Source organism: Rhinopithecus bieti, unplaced genomic scaffold (genome assembly GCF_001698545.2).
Source record: "Rhinopithecus bieti isolate Rb0 unplaced genomic scaffold, ASM169854v2 scaffold_662, whole genome shotgun sequence".
In the NCBI taxonomy this organism is placed as follows: Eukaryota; Metazoa; Chordata; class Mammalia; order Primates; family Cercopithecidae; genus Rhinopithecus; species Rhinopithecus bieti.
In genome coordinates, this window is record NW_016803231.1 from 780,978 (window position 1) to 800,205 (window position 19,228).

General features: G+C 37.5%; 1 protein-coding gene across 2 annotated transcripts in view; it reads right to left on the minus strand.

The window, feature by feature from the left end:
- PEAK1 (pseudopodium enriched atypical kinase 1) overlaps window positions 1-19,228 on the minus strand; it is a 296,791-nt gene that overhangs the window by 185,178 nt on the left and 92,385 nt on the right. For both annotated transcript variants that reach the window (XM_017870420.1, XM_017870410.1), the window contains exons 2-3: window positions 16,205-16,314; window positions 13,991-14,040 (exon numbers count right to left, since the gene is read on the minus strand). The gene's annotated coding sequence lies outside the window, so the exon portion shown is untranslated. The remainder of the gene's footprint in view (window positions 1-13,990; window positions 14,041-16,204; window positions 16,315-19,228) is intronic.

Consider the following 19,228-nt stretch of genomic DNA (forward strand, 5'->3'; position numbering starts at 1 on the left):
GATTTTTTATCATCAGTATTTCCCTTTAATAGCTTGAATTTTCTTCCAGGTCTGGAGATATTTCATTGATCAGAAGTATTCTTAATGAATTTCTCCTCTTATCCACTCAACTCACAATGGCTTTTATTGAAAGCTTTAAAAATTAATTTTAAAACTAATTTCAAACAGGAAAGTTCAAGAATAGTTTTTTCTTCAATTTGAAAGTTGCTGCCATTATGTCCCATCATCTCTAATAACTTGTTCATAATTCCTCTAAAAATATTCTCCCAAATAACCATAATACGACCATCAAAATCGACAAATTAACAATGATACATTACTAGTCTGTGAAGTTTCACCAATTATTCCACTAATGTCTTTTGTAGCAAAGGCATCCAATAGAGTATTACGAGTTACATTTAATCATCAAGTTTGTCTAGTCTCTTTAAATCTGAAATAGTTCTAAAGTTTTTCCTTGACTTTCATAATCTTTATAAATTTGAAGGTTACATGTTGGGTATGTTGTAGAAAGTCTCTCAATTTGGAATTCTCTTTTCTTCAAAATTAGATTTCAGTTATGCATTTTTGAAAGAAGTGTCACAGAAATGCTGCTGTGTTCCTCACTGCATCCTATCAGCTAGGAATCATGGAATTAAGAAAGATCACTGATTACAATAGTTTGCAAATGGTGATCTTCCCAGTTCCATTATTCCTTTTCTTCTCCCCACTAATTTATTAGATCACTATGGTCTCATGAGTTCCTATTTTATTCAAGGAGCTATGATTTGATAGCATGACTATTTAGTCTGATGCTCAAACTGTTCAAGAATTGGCCAGTGAGTGCCCCTTCAAGATGGCTTCTGCATCCTTTAGATATAATCCCCTCATTCTTCGAGCTCTACTTTACTTTCTGGTACAGGGAGATGCGTCCAGCACATCTTGTCCTATGCTTTCCCTGTCCCAGCCCTAGAATCAGTCATTGTCCAAGAAACCCTAGCACATACACCTTCCTGGGCCCTGTCTTAAAACTTTTAGACTGAATTATTCAGGAAGGAAGGCCAGCAGTACGAAAGCCAAAGGGCTAATTTGTTTCGAATGAATAATTGCACTGATTTCTGCTGTAGCTGAAGAGGTCTGTTTTCCCAGTGGTCTCATCTGCCTTGAACAGCAAGGTTGACTACAGCATGTTTGAGGAAGAGAGGAGTACTGTTAGTAGGCAGGCTTCCTCCAACAGATAATTGCCAAAGAAAGAAAACTCTTGCTTTTGAGGGGTGGAATATTCTGGTTTCATGTTATTCCCAGGAAAGATATCTATTCCTTTTCATTCTTTTTAAAAACAATACACCTTTCATTTTAGAGCAGTTTTAGATGTATAGACAAATTGTGAAGATAATACATAGAGTTCCCATGTGTCCTACACCCAGTTTCTCCAATTATGAACATTTTACACTAGTATGATACCTTTGTCACAATTAATGAAACAATGTAAATAAACTAAAGTCCGTATTTTACTCAGGTATCTTCAGTTTTTCCTTAATGTCCTTTTTCTGTTTCAGGGTCCTATCTAGGGCATCACATTATATTTATTCTCCTTAGGCTAGTCTTGGTTGTGACAGTTTCTTGGGCCTTCCTTGTTTTTGATGAGTGTATTCGTTTGCTGTGGCTTCTATAACAAATTACCATAAATTTGATGGCTTAAAAAAAAAACAGCAAATTTATTTATTTTTATTTATTTATTTTTTTGAGATGGTATCTCCCTCTCTCACCCAGGCTGGAGTGCAGTGGTGCAAGTTTAGCTCACCGCAACCTCCGCCTTCCAGGTTCAAGCAATTCTTCTGCCTCAGCCTCCCGAATAGCTGAGATTACAGGCACATGCCACCACGCCCAGCTTATTTTTGTAGTTTTTAGTAGAGATGGGGTTTTACCATGTTGGCCAGGCTGGTCTTGAACTGCTGACCACAGGTGATCAGAAATTTATTTATTTTTATATGATTCTAGAGACAAGAAATAAAAAAAATCAAGTAATGAGCAGGGCTGCACTCTCTTAGAAGTCTCTAGGGAAGAATCACTCCTTGACTCTTCTTCTAGTGGCTGTACGGATCCCTATGCTTGTGCCTATGTCATTCTAATCTCTGCCTGTCTTCACATGGCTTTCTCCTCTGCCTGTAACCTTCTGTGTCTTACAAGGACATGCCTCATTGGATTTAGAGCCCCATAGATAATCCAGGATGATCATCATCTCAAAATCCTTAACATAAAGACATCTGCAGAGGCACTTTCTACAAATAAGATCACATTCACAAGTTCTAGAGGTTAGGATGTGGACATAATCTTTTAGGGGAGCAGGGATCATCATTCAACCCATTATGATGACCTTGACAGTTTTGAAGATTACTAGTCATATGTTTTGTAAAACTGTGATTTATTTGATCTCTCATTAGACTAAGATAATGTGTTTTTGGGAGAAAAACCACACAGGTAAAGTGTCATTTTCATTATATCATATCATATCAAATCAAGGATGCATGACATCTCTGTTGATGCTGACCCTGATCATCTGTCTTGAGGTAGAATTTATCAGGTTTCTTTATTGTAATGTTACCCTTTCTGTACTGCACTCATTGAAGAAAAGTCACTATCAACAGCCTAACGTAAGGAGTGGAGAGTTATGCCCCCACTCCCTTGAAGGTGGAATATCTAAGTAAATCATTTGAAATTCTTTTGCAAGGGAGATTTATCTATTCCCTCCCAAGGTCAACATCAACCATTTGTTTATATCAGTAAGGGTTCATAGATATTTACTTTATACATTGGATTATGATCCAACAGTTTTATTTTGTTGCTCAAACTGTTGCAGCTTTGGTCATTGGAGAACTTTCAGTTGGCTCCTGTGTCCCCCTGACATGCTCCTATCATTGTGTGTGTGTGTGTGTGTGTTTTTTTTTTTTTTTTTTTTTTTGAGTCCTTTCTTATTTTCTGTCACTACAGAGGCTCCATAGATCTTGTATATTTCCTATCCCAGGGTTAGAATCAGCCACTTCTCCAAGGAATCCTGATTCCTAACACTAGATAACCCTGACTCCTGACTGCTACTCCCCAAGATTTGAGGACTAGGTATGACAATTGCTACTGGAGTTTCATTGCTTCTACTACACATTGATTTAGTGTACACTGTAAATATGTACCCTAACCTGTGCATATACATATATCTATAAACATTTCCATATGCAACCATCTGTATCTATAAATTAAGCTATATGAGTTCATACCAATGTCTCCAACTTGAATCCATTACCACATGGATCATTTTAGCCTCTCATTGCTTACCTGTAACCAACACTACAACAGTGAAAAACCTGGCTTCTAACAACTGCCACCCATTTTCTTAATTGTTCAATTCCAGTATACATGCATGGTAGTTTCAACATTATTAACCCATACCTTCTTCCCCATGGGACAGAACTTCATCAATAGAGTACCAGGCTTATGGATAGTTCCTTTAGCTTAAAGTAAGTACAGTAAGACTAAACAGTCATACAGATGCCACTCATTTCCAAAGTTACTTAGATTAGCAACTTGTTTCTTCACTCCCTTCAGTGAGATTATTGGATACATTTATAATATATTTAGACTCTTTGCCACATTTTGCATTCCATCCTGGAATCTCTGACCTCCTAAATGAGTTTTCAAAAATTTGTACACATTAAGATCCACTCTTTCTGCTATAAAGTTCTCTGGATTTTGACAAATGCTTAATATCTTATATTCATCATCATAACATCATACTTATCACCCTAAAAAAGTCCTAGTTCTTCACCTATTCAACTTTCTCCTCATCTCCTTGCTCCCCAGTCCCTGGCAACCATTGATCTTTTTACCAACTCTCTAATTTTGCCTTTGTCAGAATGTCATATAACTGGACTCACAGTGCATTTTCAGGCTGATCTCTTTAACTTGGCAACATGCATTTAAGATTCATCCATGTCTTTTCATGATTTCATAGCTCCTTCTAGTACTGATTAATATTTCGCCATATAAATGTACCACAGTTTACCCATGCACCTACTGAAGGACATATTGGATGCTTCCAGTTTTGGTAATGATAAAGCTGCTATAAACGTTTGTGTACAGGTCTTGTGTGAATAGAAGTTTTCAGATTAGTTGGGTAAATACCTAAGAGCATAACTGCTGATTTGCATGGTATGATCATGTTTAGTTTTGTAAGAAACTGCCTGTTTTCCAAAGTGGCTGTAACATCTTACATCCTCACAAGCAATGAATGAGAGTTCCTGTTACACCACATCCTCGCCAGAATTTGGTCAGTGTTTTGAATTTCAGCCAACTGGTGACTAGTAGTACCACATTATTATTTTAATTTGCAATACTCTAATGACATACAATGTTGACCATCTTTTTAAGTGCTAATTTTGCCACCTGCTTATCTTCCTTGATGGGGTATCCCTTCAGATCTTCTGCCCGTTTTTAAATTGGGTGATTTTCTTATTGTTGAGTTTTAAGAGTTCTTTGTATATTTTGGATTCAAGTGTTATATATGTGTTTTTTTTGTTGTTGTTGTTTGTTTGTTTGTTTTTGAGACCGAGTCTCGCTCTGTCACCCAGGCTGGAGTGCAGTGGCCGGATCTCAGTTCACTGCAAGCTCCGCCTTTCAGGTTGACGCCATTCTCCTGCCTCAGCCTCCCTAGTAGCTGGGACCACAGGTGCCCGCCACCTCACCAGGCTAGTTTTTTGTATTTTTTAGTAGAGACGGGGTTTCACCGTGTTAGCCAGGATGGTCTCGATCTCCTGACCTTGTGATCCGCCCGTCTCGGCCTCCCAAAGTGCTGGGATTACAGGCTTAAGCCACCGCGCCCGGCCTATATATGTGTTTTACAAATATTTTCTCCCCATTTATAGCTTGTCTTTTCATTCTCTTAATAGAGTATTTCACAGAAATTTTAAATTTTAACTAAGTCACAACTTATCAATATTTTTCTTTCATGTATCATACTGATGTTGTATTTTAAAATTTATCACGAAACTGAATATCATATATGTTTTCCTCAATAAGTTTCATGTGGTATATTTAGGTCTATGTTCCATTTTGAGTTAATTATTGCATAAATTATAAGGCCTATGTCTTGGTTCAGTTTTGGGTATGGACATCCAATTGTTCCAGCACCATTTATTGAAAATACCATCTTTTGTTAAAAATCAGTTGACTATATTCGTGTGAATTTATCTTAGACTCTCCATCCTGTTCTATTAATCTATGTGTCTATTCTTTCACCAACACTATAGTATCTTGATTACCATGGCCTTACAGTAAGCCTTGAAACCTGGTAGTGTGAGTACTACAACTTTGCCAATTTTCTTCAGTATTCCATTGACTATACTAGGTCTTTGGCTTTCCTTATAAGCTTTAGAATCAGTTTGTTGACATCTATGAAATAGCTTGCTGGGATTTTGATTTGGGACTGTGTCAAGTCTATAGATCAAATGGGAAAGAACTGACATCACAACAGTATTATTTCAATCCATGAACACAGAATCTCTCTCCATTTCTTTAGATCTTGTTTGATGAGTGCATTGTAGTTTTCCACCTATAGATATTTGTATGCATATTTTTTATCAGTGCCTTATGGTTTCTAACTGTAGATCCTATATACATTTTCTCTTTTTTTTTTTTTTTGAAGTGGAGTCTCACTCTGTCGCCCAGGCTGGAGTGCATTGGTAGCGCAATCTTGGCTCATTGCAAGCTCCGCCTCCTGGGTTCACACCATTCTCCTGCCTCTGCCTCCCTAGTAGCTGGGACTACAGGTGCCCGCCACCATGTCCTGCTAATTTTTTTGTATTTTTAGTAGAGACGGTGTTTCACTGTGTTAGCCAGTATGGTCTCTATCTCCTCACCTTGTGATCAGCCTACCTTGGCCTCCCAAAGCGCTGGGATTACAGGTGTGAGCCACCATGCCTGTACGATCCTATATACATTTTCTTAGATTTATACCTAAATATTTCATCTTTGGGAGTGCTACTGTAAATGGTACTTCCTGAGACTAAAAAGTTTTAGAACAACTTTCATATACAAATCACCTAGCCTACTGGACTTGAGGTTTCCTATCTGTACAATGTGGATCATTCCTGCACGCACTACTGTAAAAGGCACAAAGATGAAGTGCAGCCTGGGCAACAGAGTGAGACCCCATCTCTACAAAAGGTAAACAAAATTAGTCAGGCATCTTTGTGTGTGCCTGTAGTCCCAGCTCTTCGGGAGGCTGAGTTGGGAGGATCTCTTGAGCCCAGGAGGTTGAGGCTATAGTGAGGTGAGATTGCACCACTGCACTCTAGCCTGGACAACAGAGCAAGACCCTGTTTCAAAAAAAAAAAAAAAAAAAAACGAGAGGAAGGAAGGAAGGAAGGAAATAGTAATATATGGAAAAATTATAAATAAATTAGAAATCACTAAACAAATATAATGGCCATTAAATCCACTGTCCTCCATATAACAACAAGGAAACAAAAGACCAGAGAAATTAAGTCGCTTGATAAAATTTTATTAGGGGCATGGAGCAACTGAAAGTCCACACAGCAGCTAAAGGATATTAAGGGAATAAAATTGGCCAGAGGGGAAGGTCTATAAAGAGGGGTAGAAAGGTATTTAGAGAACCAGAGCTCAGACTGAATTACATATGTAATGAGGAGCCACTAAAAGTTCCTGACCAGGGCAAAAGAAGAGATAATTACTATGGAGTTTTTTGGAAATTAATCTGACTGGTGGATAGGGTGGAAGAAAATAGAGAATGAGTAGCACACAGGGAGAGCGTGCTATGGTTATCTCTCATTATCTGTCGGGGATTGGTTCCAGGACCCCTGTGAACACTAAAATCTGCAGATGATCAAGTCCCTTATATAAAATGCCATCGTATTTTATATAACCTGTGCACACCTTCTCGTATACTTTAAATCATCTCTGGATTACTTGCTATGTAAATAGTTGTGATATTATATTTTATTTTGTTATTTTATTACTGTACTGCTATTTTTTATTTTCAAATATTTTTAATCTGTGGTTTGTTGAATCCACAGATATGAAACCCACAGACATGCAGGGCTGACTATTACGTTAGTGCAGAACCCATTGTGGTTTTTGCCATTACTTTTAATAATAGATTAGGGTCTCGGCAAGAATTTCAGAACATGAAAGGTGCTTCGACGTATAACACCATGATTTTATATACGCTGTAGGTTATTCTTACTGGCAAAGATTAGTACATATGGCACCACCCATTTTGCTCTCCTTGTAATGGCAGTTAATGTGCCTTTTTGCTTAGTTATTTCTCTTTTGGTCCTGAATTTTAAAAGTATATTAAGAAAGATGATGAAGAGTAACTAGTCAGGAAGAGTTTAAAAGACTAAGAGTCATGAAGAGTTTAAAGGACTAAGAGTTTTAAGGACTCAGTAAGACATCTTAAACAATTCAAGTTCTAAACTCTCCTTTGGACATAACTATGGAAATTCTGAGAACACTTTTGTCGTTTCACTCTTATAACACTTGCATTGTTTTTCAGAAATTATTTGGTTCACCTGCATACACTATTTCCTGGATAAGGCAACTAGAAAAAGTCTGATAGTAGACGCAGGACACTTTACTATGCCATTCAGAATTAAAGTGTATTTCTAGTTCCAGAGAAAGAATAGTTATAACCATTTAAAATCCCAGGAAATAGCCGTGTGATAAAATTTGGCATTTACATTTTGAACTGCCTAATCATTCCTTTTATAGACTGGCTGAAGGTTATTTTGTCTCTGGCATTTTCTTATGTCTCAGCTGCTTTCCTCTGTCATCCAGGGCTCAGTTTCAAGGCTGAAATACATTATGATAATCACAGTCAACCAAAGGCATCCCAATTCCAAACTCTGCATAACTTCATGCTTTTTCCATCAATTTTACTTCAGTTAAAAGGCCAGTTAAAGGAAGAATGTATGAATAAATCTGAGCTTACAAGTGCTATTGCCAACATTACCTCACAGAATAAGGCTTTTTATTAAATTTGCTGTCTTTCCACTATATTATACATGAGAAAGATGGCATGTACATAAACATCTTTCGAAATTATGTGACTGCTCTTTAGAAAGCTGAACCTTCTGAATTAAAGGTTCCATATGTTTCACCTAAATAAATTATTGCCCATAAGACTATGTCAGATATTTCTATTACTTCATATTTCTTCAATCACTTCTCTCTTAAAGCCAATGAAGAAAAATAGCAAATGGAAACATAAATTATTTTTATTATTAAACCATAAGTAACTTCATGCGTTTTTCAACTAGAGATTCAGGGCAGAAACCATGACTAATAGCCAAGCCAAGTCCCAGGTCTGATGCTTACCGTATCTGACATTAAGCGTATGACAGCTTATTTGGACCTTAGCTTCTTTATGTGTAAAATGAGGGGACTGGACACAATGTTTGGTTAAACTGCCTTAAGTAAGCATCAACAACTGAAACTTTTAAACTTCTAATGCTAACATTTCCACAAAGAACAGAGTCCTTTTGAAAACATTACCAGAATAAAAGATCTACAGAGTGACAGTAGATAACAAAGGAAAGAGAAGTGTAATCAAACAAAAGATAAAAACATTTGGGTTAATAAAATATTGGAATCATCCCAAAAGCCTTCCCTTAGCTTCCTTACTAACCAGCTTTCCTTTGCCTTCTCTCAACAATCAGTTTATTTATAAAACCTCTCCTCTTCAGGAGGTCTTATGCTAACTACCTCCTCTAGGTTTCCACTGTATACAATTTCCTCTCTATCAATGTATTTCAACAAGACTATAAACTTGTTCCTTATTTGTGCTTGCAAGCTGGATCATATTGAGTAAATTGGATTATGCATTTGAGCTTTTGCATGTACTTCCCCCTCTCAACAGAAGGGATACAATTTGGAAAGGGTCTGGCAAATAGTCCAAGTACTAGAAAAGAGAACCTTGCTCTCTTTGATCTTGTTCTCAAATTTTGAGTATATAGGCTAGGGTATTTACCTGGTAAACTCTGAGAAGGAAGACTGAGTGGGAAGGAATCAATAAGACCTCTTCAACAACTCAAGTTTAAATCTTCCTTTAGATTTAACTATGGAAACTCTGAGGATACTTTTGTCCTTTATTTAGTTACAGCCTTCATAATACTTAGTGTTAGGAATATACTAGCTGCTTAATAAATGTTGAAAACAGAACAAATAAAAGGTTAAAAATTTAAGAATTAACATGGCACAATTGAGCTTTTCAGGTATACTAATAGATATTCAACAGAAAACATATTTTAAAGGCTATTTTAATATAAGCTTTCATCTAATAAACAGTTTGAAGTACTAGAAAGAGCATAGGCATTATCAGATACATCTGTGTGACTTCATCTCTCTGAGCTTCCATGTTGTCATTTGTAAAACTGGAACCAACTTAGTTTACAGAGTTGCTATAAAGATTTAAGCTAATGGATGGAAAGCATCTATTAGTTCATGCCCACGTAGGCGTTTGAAATATATATGGCAATATTATATGACTTATTCCTCTGTATAACTTCAGGCTTAATAGAGATAAAACCTTTTCCTCCGTGCTTTACTTTCAACATACCCCTCATTTGTATTTAAGTCCCTTCTGATCACATTCCAGTTAATAAATTTCAGTTATGTATGCTTCTCCAAAATGTCAGCTTCATTACAAGTTCTATTAGGAGGAAAGCTTTCCATATTTTAACAGTAGAGAAAAATCAGTTTTGATATTTCATTGCTTTTCTGAAGTCCTAGAACAGTAATAATATTTATGACACTGAGCACTGAGGTTTACGAAGCAGTAAATAGCTTTTGTGGCTGATTAAGCATCTCTGTTTCACTTCACATACTCTGGTACCATAGGCATTACCCCTTAATTAAATGCTTGCTTATGTTGCACAAGGACCTTTCTTGGTCCTGCACCTTTCAACAAATGTTACAATGAGGGAGAAGAAACAACAAGCTAAATTACTGAGATGCTGTGGATTCTAAAACTTCTGCTCAAAGCTGGGTCAACAAGATGACATCATGCAAAAATTTTACTGTATACAATACAAAATCAAAGCCAAAAAAAAAAAAAAATCCAGAAAAAACTGTACATTGGAAAGATTCCATTTGAAATGTCTGCATTTCAGGAGTAGGAGTAAAACCACAAACATCAGGTAAAAGGAGAATATTCCTTTTCCAATGTTTGCTGCAAATAAAATAATTAGTATAAAGTCATTTTATAATTTTATTTGATATTAATACTTTAGCACCTGAGTGGCAAAAGATCAGAAAGGAACAAGTTTGTGTCATTACCAAAGATGAATATGTCTTTTCTCATTGATGGAGGTTTTATCCCAGAGTAAGATAAAGGAAAAGTTAAAAGAGAAACCTTAGAAACCCCTGACAAATTATGCTTAGGACTTTGAAGTTCACAGAAAGTTCGGCTGCCACCATTGCTTTTGACTCTCCTAATTGAAGCAGCAAGTAGTAAATCTGTATTCTGCACAGGCAGAAGGAATGACATATAAGGCTGCACAAGTTTTATAATTAATGACAGATTGTGCATTTTCCAGCAAGGGGAAAAAAAAAAAGAAAAAAACACCCTTACAGCTTCCAGAAAATCAACAATCTACATGTGGTGGCTGCAAAATGTTGAATACATTGCATTTATAAAATAAAACAGCTGATGACAGATTGAAAATGATAGTAATATGCAAATGTAATGGTGTAAGGAAGTGAAGGAAGCGGTCACACATTACATAAATCATCACCTATTCCAGTTTCCTTCAACTGTCTTCTGTCCTCACCCTTTATTTAATCCACCAAAAAAGCCTAAATAGCTTTTTAGATCTGTGAGCTAAACACCAAGTAGTATTTCATAGTCTCACAACTAATTTGCCATTGCATGTTTTTTATTTGCCATAAAAAACTATTAACTTGTTTTATATACAATCACCTTTATTATTTATACTAATGGAAAAGGACATAGTGGTGAGTAATCCAAAACATTCAAACAATCAAAACTTTAAATATTCAAACAGGACAATAAAAGAACAGACAAGGAACTGTGGCCATTCTTCCTGGAGAAAAACTATTTAGGGAGAACATGGTAGCTGTCTTCTCATACCTGAGTTGTCATTTCACAAACAGTGCTAAGAACCCACACTAGTGGACTAAATTTGTAAGGAGACAGGTTTCTGCTCACTACATGGAAAGTAGACAATCTCTTATGTATGGGTGGTAGAGAACATTCAGAAACCAACTGACATTGAATAGAGGTGGCCGGACTAAAATTCAGTAACTCTAAAGCCTCTTTGAATGCTTGAGCCTACAACTTTGTGATACATGTTTAAACTTACGGCCAAATCTGGATGTTTTTCAGGAGTTCATGAAGTCATACAAAAGTTTGAACTAATAGCTTTAAGTCTGGGGTCCCTGAGTCACTCCTTTTACAAGTCTCTTATGTTCCTAGCTTGGTCATAGCACTGTTTAAGCAGAACTTAAATTACTCAGAACTTTTCTGAACAAAGCAAACAGCTTTCTCTGCAGGTTTCATATCAAAGCACAAAAAATAAACCACAACTAAAAACCGGAGAACAAATGGCTTGGGTTGTAAAAAAGGTTTTGTGCAAAGGAACCTAGGGTGCTGACAAGAGCCACATTTAAGTAGTTTGGACCCTGAAGTCCAAACGGGACAGGAGTCTAATGAGATGAGTGAAATGACCAGTTGTATACAACTGAAGGTTTCTAGAATGGCACATGCAGAAAAGCTACTTTTAGATGGGAGCTACAACCAATGTTGAAAATTAAATGCAACTGTGTGCTTGTCAGCTTGCTCAACTATATAAGTTTATGCAAAAGACATGGAAAGTAAAACATACAACAAAGGAATCTGACCTAGACCTGGCTTGCAGATAGCCTGAAGAAGTGCTGAGATCTGAAGGATGAAATCTAACTGATACATGTTTCGGACAGGGGAATGCCACGTGCAAAGGTTCTGAGATGAGAGGGAGCATGTTATGTTTAAAGAACTAAACAAACAAACAAACAAAAATTCAATGAGGCTTGAGAAGTAGGTAGGTAGGAACAAACCTATGCAGGACATTTTAGATATCAGTTTGCAGCCTAAGATCATTAGGAAACCAGAGAACATTTTTTAAACACAGGACCATAATTATCAGATCTGTAGTTTGAAAAATCACAGGATACTGGTTAAACAATAGATTTTACAAGTTATCAAAGTAGGTGCAGACAGACTATTTAAATAGGTTATTATGATGGCAGCCTAGAACAAAGTGGTGGTAATGAAGACGGAGTAGATGAATTCAAGAGGCATCTCCAATATGAAAACTGCCATAGTTACTATGCAATAACAGAGGCTGGGTACAGGAATTCTTGACAGGGATAGGTTGAGAATTCAGAAGTTTTCTGAATGACCAGCTCTAAGTCTTAAATAAGGCCTAAAAGGCATTGGGAGTAGTAAGAATTTCAGGGTTGAAGGAATGTTTGGAAATAAATGAGGACATAGAAAACTAAAGGCAGGCCGGGTGCAGTGGCTCACACCTGTAATCCCAACACTTTGCGAGGCAGAGGCAGGCGGATCACTTGAGGTAAGGAGTTCAAATCTAGCCTGGACAACATGGTGAAACCCTGTTTCTACTAAAAATACAAAAATTAGGCATGCTGGCAGGCGCCTGTAATCCTAGCTACTTGGGAGGCTGAGGTAGGAGAATCGCTTGAACCCAAGAGGTGGAGGTTGCAGCAAGCCGAGATTGCACCACTGCACTCTAGCCTGGGAAACAGAGCAAGATTCCAATTCCAAAAAAACAAAAAGAAAGAAAGAAAGAAAAAGAAAAGAAAAGAAAAGAAAAGAAAAGAAAACTAAAGGCAGAAGTTGTTAAATGTTTGGAATGAGATAAGGTGTGTGTCTGGTGAGGGGACTGTGTAATGGGGACAATGCCATAAGGTGGAGGTGGATAGCCAGGCAGGTTCAGATCCTGAAGGGCTTTCACAAGAGAAAAAAATTGAACTTTACACTAGAGACTATGCAGAGCCAATATACAATTTTACTGAAGAGAGAAACAAGATTTTAAAGTGCCTTTAGAAAGACTGTCTAGTCAGTAGTGTTGGGAGGGATGAATACTAGGAATAGGGTTACTAGGTATGCAGAGTTGTATGAACAGTGTGAGAGAAATTTATGAGTCATAATTAATGCAGGAGTAAGGGAAATAAAGAAAATGGGACCAAAAAATTTTTACAAGGTAGGAAAAACAGGGTGAGGGGAGTTAAGAGAAAATAAAGGGACTAGTACTACTCCTGGGTTTCTGTTCTGAAACTAGGTAAATAGTGAAACCTTTTGCTGATACAGAGAATACAATAAGAGAAATATATTACAGTAACAGATGACAGGTAACTGTGACCAACTAAGTGACACATATTACTATATTCCATTTTTAATTATAGTTACTCATGGAATTATCCTATTCTGTACATCATTATTAAACCTGGGTTCAGAGAGTATGGAGCCAATACTGACTGATGAGTTCCTTTCTTTGTGTTCCATTTTATGGAGACTTACACATGGCAGATCTTCAACAAGTATTTTATAAATAAATGAATAACAATTCTGCCAACCAAATAAATAACTCAATTGGCTAAGACTATGTGTGGGGCTACAATTACAGAAAAACCAGGTAATAACAATTTAAACACACAGGATTTTATTTTAGGCAATCAGCAGTCTGGGGCTGGGCAGACCAGGAATGGTTCGACTGCAGGTCATCAATGACATCACAAAACAAGGGTCCTTCTATCCATCTGCTGTGCATTCCCTCGAATTTGTTTTCATACTCATGATGAACCTCCAGGCATCATTTCCATATTCCTGGTGGGAAGAAGGCTGAAGGACTAAAAATATCTCCCATAAGGTTTTGATTTTTGATTATGGAAAGAAAGCTCTTCCCAGTGGACTTGTACTTACATGTCCCTGGCCAGCACCGTGTCACAGGGCCAACCCTAGCTGAAAGATGTCTAAAGGGAGAAGGAAGGGAAGGACAAGGTAGTTAGAAATGGATATTTAATGACCAAAATACATTTAACATGGCAGAATTTATATTTGGCTTATCAGAAGTCTTTTAAAATAAACGGAAAAACCAGAAGTAGGACAAGAATATTAAGCAAAAACAAAATAATATCTAGATTTTGGTTTCTTACCCTAGTCTCTAATAAAAGGAAACCTCTCTGGCAAAAATGGCTATTTCTAGGGCTATCGCAGGAGATACACAAGATAAATCTGGGGCATTTTGTAGTGTCAGAAAATTTTTTAAATGCTTAAATATACACACAAAATCTTGTTGATATGGGTATGTCAAAGGGCCACAGGAGGCAACTGAAAGAACTTCCAATGGTTAAAGCTGAAACAATATGAGCAATAAAATAAAGTAGTACTGTATTAAAATCCAAAGTATAAAATAAGTCTTCAAGTTCATACCAATATAAATAATTGAGCAAGTAAATAAACAAGGAAGAATAAACAAATCTCCTAGGCAGAATAATCAAATACTTTATTCACTTCCTCTAGGAAATGCAGCCTAACATAGGCTGTGCATAAAGACTTCCTTTTATTTTATTTATTTTTTGTGTATTTTGAGATGGCGTTTCACTCTTGTTGCCCAGGCTGGAGTGCAATGGGGCGAGCTCAGCTCACCGCAACCTCCACCTCCCGGTTCAAGCGATTCTCCTGCCTCAGCCTCCTGAGTAGCTCGGATTACAGGCATGCGCCACCACGCCCGGCTAATGTTGTATTTTTTCTTTCTCTCTCTCTCTCTCTCTCATGATTAACCCTTGCCAGAAACCCCTTACATTAGGGTTTCATAAATGTTTGATACACACAGTAATAAATGTATGGGAAGAAAAATTATACTACAGGGGAGAATTTCTAACAGAGCTGTCCAACGACAGAGTGGGATCTCAGACAGGCAGTGAGCTTCTCACTGGAGGTATGTGAACAGAGAGAATGATTTTCCAAAGAGGGATATGGTAAGAATGACTCATTAATTTATAAGTGGGATGAAATATCATTCTAATTCTCCTTAATTTAGCAAACATGTGGTATAAGTAACACAAAACCCACTCACTCCCTTCCCAGCTTGGAATCATGCCAGATGCTAACAGAGGACACCCCTCCTTACCAAATGTCCCCTACAATCCTCCTAATCCTCAACAGGTGCTTCAGGTAGCTACTACAGTCAGAGTTAGTATTTGCTTTCCTGAACCACGAACCACCTAACAATGTGGTCACTGTTCTACAAACTCTCTGAAGATGGCAAAAATATAAAATGCTAATTCAAAAGTAAAGCTTTGCCACACCTTGCACTAGAACCAAGAAGACAACCTAATAGGATCCAAAGAAGACTGCCTCCAGCTGTAACAATATTCATAATCATTATGATATAATACTTTGAAATTTAGTAACTACTCTGATCTAATGTCCTACTAGCACTTACCTTTTAAACTATTCTTACAGAAAAGGTGGAGAAATTATTCTGGTCTATAACAGGTGAAATTCTGGCAAATGGAAGGTAAGAAATAATTTGCCCCAAATGTAGTTTAAAAAACAAAAAAAAAGCATGCCCAAGCACCACTTATAAAACTCAAGGCTTTAAATCTTTTGAGTGATCTACAAACACCTTTTTTAAAAAGGAGCAGAATTGTTGAAGAAAATCTCAAATATAAGGAAAAGTAAGTGTATACTGATTATACTCATTATCTCTGAAGTAACCAAAGAGTTAATCACTGATTTTTGAAAGTTCTTAAACAAAAGAAAGTAAAGTAAACCAAAACTGATTGTAACTGCCAGAAAGGAAATTTTTGTTGGATGCAGAGAAGATTCTAAGGGTAGCTTGTGATAATAATGGAAAAGGGCACTTTGGCTAATAGACAGACCTAGAACACTGAGATAAAAGGTTCTTTGAAGTGTTTTACTTTTTAATAGGTTTTAAGGAATAAGAACACCAACCACTTCAACTAGCCAATATATAAAATAAAAATATTGAATGTGGACCACTATTTTCTAATTTTGTGCACCATCAATCCCTCTTAAGTAGTTCTACCCTACAAGGCTATCTGTTCTAATGTTATAGACCTTCTAATACCAAATTTATAGATGCACCCATTTAAAGCAGAGCAAACTCACCGCTGTTTCTGGCAGTATCACTGTGGATGATCTTTTACTCGTTCTTTGTTTACTTTCTTCATTTGCAAAGTGGGAAGCTGCTCCCAATGAAAAATTCGTTAAAAGGTCAACTACAAAGCAGAACCAACATGAGATTTTATTATAAATAACAAAATGCCTTCTTTGTAACAAAGATATTCTTGTGCTTTAAAATTTACTTTTGTTTTTCTCTTGGTAGTCATCATTGAAATTGCTAATACACGATGTAAAAGTAAAGAGCTTCTGAAAGACTCTCCTAGGCAAAACTGGCTGCTTCCTTCAGTCACCCGGGATTTTTGGCCTTGTGACCTTAGTTTCTCTTTATTGCCCAGTGTCACTGTTACCTGACCTCCTTAGTCCCTCTTTACTCCCTAGTGTCACTCCTACCAATAGAAATCACTTGGTACAGAATTCAATAATAAAATGTCTATCCCACCATACTGTAATTATTTGCATATATAGCTGTCTCCCCCGCTGACCTGCTCAAAAATAAAACACTCTGTCTCATACATTTTATATCTCTAGTGCTGATCATGATGCTTACAAATAGTAGACCCTGGGGAGATGTTTATTAAAACATTGAGTAATGACTACCAAATTCTCTAAGGAGAAACAATTCCACTGTTTACTAGAATCTTATTTCCAAGGTTTTCTAGACAAAATAAAATAGATTATCAACACCAACAATTTGTGCTTTGCCTTGGTAGTTCATTGTTTTTCATATCTGGGAGTTGAATGACCTTAACTAGACTAGCTAATTGAGCCTCACATTTCTCTGTGCTAAAGTTTAAGACTTTAGAGACAGACAATGAGACCCTCAGGGCAGGAAACGTCTCTTATTTATCTCTGTATTCCTAATTCTTGGTTACAGAATATGTGCTTAATAAAAGTTTGCTGAGAGAATGCATTATTAAATTGATCCACATTGCTGGGTGTGATGGCTCACACCTGTAATCCCAGTACTTTGGGAGGCTGAGGCGGGCAGATCACTTGAGGTCAGCAGTTCCAAGACCAGTATGGCCCACATGGTGAAACCCCCCATCTCTACTAAAAATACAAAACATTAGCTGGGCATAGTGGTGGGTGCCTGTAATCCCAGCTACTCAGGAGGCTAAGGCACAAGAATCACTTGAATCCAGAAGGCGGAGGCTGCAGTGAGCTGAGATCGCACCACTGGACGACAAAGTGAGACTCTGTCTCAAACGAAAAAACAAAATAATGTTTTTATACCAGCTAAAAACAATGTATTAGGCTGTTCTCACATTGCTATAAAGAAATACCTGAGACTGGGTAATTTATAAAGCAAAAAGGTATAACTGGCTAACAGTGCTGCAGGCTATACAGGAAGCACAGCAGCATCTGGTTCTGGGAAGGCCTCAGGAAGCTTACAATCATGGCAGAAGGCAAAGGGGGAGCAGGCATCACACATGGCAAAAGCAGGAGCAAGAAGGGATAGGAGGTGCCACACACTTTTAAATGACCAGATCTTGCAAGAACTCTCTCACTATTGTGAAGACAGTACCAAGAAGATGGTACTAAACCATTCATGAGAAATTTGCCCCCATGATCCAATCACCTCCCGCCAGGCCCCACATCCAACACTGATGATTACAATTCAATGTGAGATTTGGATGGGGACACAGATTCAAACCATAACAAACAACTTCTAATATCAGACCCACAATCCACGTAAAAAAAAATCTAGACATATTTATCTCACTAGTGTTTATACAGTAATTTGAAGCAAACAGTGATATATCAAATTGAATTCAGTTCTTAGGTCCCAAGTAGAGTGAAATCTAAAGATAATGTGGAAAAGAAACAAAAACAAAAAAACAGCTAGAATACATTCTCTCAAAACCCTTCCCTCGGCTGGGTGTGGTGGCTCATGCCTGCAATCTCAACAATTTGGGAGGCCAAGGTGGGAGAATTGCTGAGACTGGGAGTTTGGGACCAGTTTGGGCACTATAGGGAACCCTGTCTCTACAAAAAATAAATTAGCCAAGTGTGGTGGCACACACTTGTATTCCCAGCTATTCAGGAGGCTGAGGCGGGAGGACAGCTTGAGCCTGAGTGGTAGGCTACAGTGAGCTTTGATCTTGCCACTGCAAGATCTTGCCTGTGTGACACAGCAAGATCCCGTCTCAATAAATAAATAAATAAATAAATAAAATAATTAATAAAACACTTTTTCCTTGGTGTGACCATGGCAAATAGGTGAAACTCAACTGTCAAGTGCTTTTATATAGAGAGAGTAAATTAGCAGTTATGGGGCCACTGAAAAGCCAGAAGCGGTTCATCTCCTTGTAAAGTTTCCATTTTCTTGGTACATGAAAGTTCTCAAGAGGAAGTGCTACCTTTCTATTTTGGAACTGATCTTAAAAAAGATGTTTGTGAGGTCTTTGGATTTAGTTTCTCTCAATAATATACAAACCAAATTTCTCAGCTGATACATTTAATGATGATTTTCTAACTGGGATCTGAAAATCCAGCTGCGCCATACCCACGCTTTCTTATGCCTCTCCCTCTTAGTGACTAAGATTCTTTGATACGAATTTAGGTCATCCTGAAATATTAATAAAATTTTGGGTTACCTTATGAAAGTTAAAGTGGGAGAATGGATTAAGATTTAAAATGAGCTACACATAAGGTGACCATATAATGATAACAGTGCAGAACTAGTACAAATTAAAAAAAAAAAAAAAATAACCACTAGACTAATCTAGTGATTTAGAATCCAGCACCATAAGGCCGGGCGCGGTGGCTCAAGCCTGTAATCCCAGCACTTTGGGAGACCGAGGCGGGTGGATCACGAGGTTAGGAGATCGAGACCATCCTGGCTAACACGGTGAAACCCCGTCTCTACTAAAATACAAAAAACTAGCCGGGCGAGGTGGCGGGCGCCTGTAGTCCCAGCTACTCGGAGGCTGAGGCGGGAGAATGGCGGGATCCCGGGAGGCGGAGCTTGCAGTGAGCCGAGATCGCGCCACTGCACTCCAGCCTGGG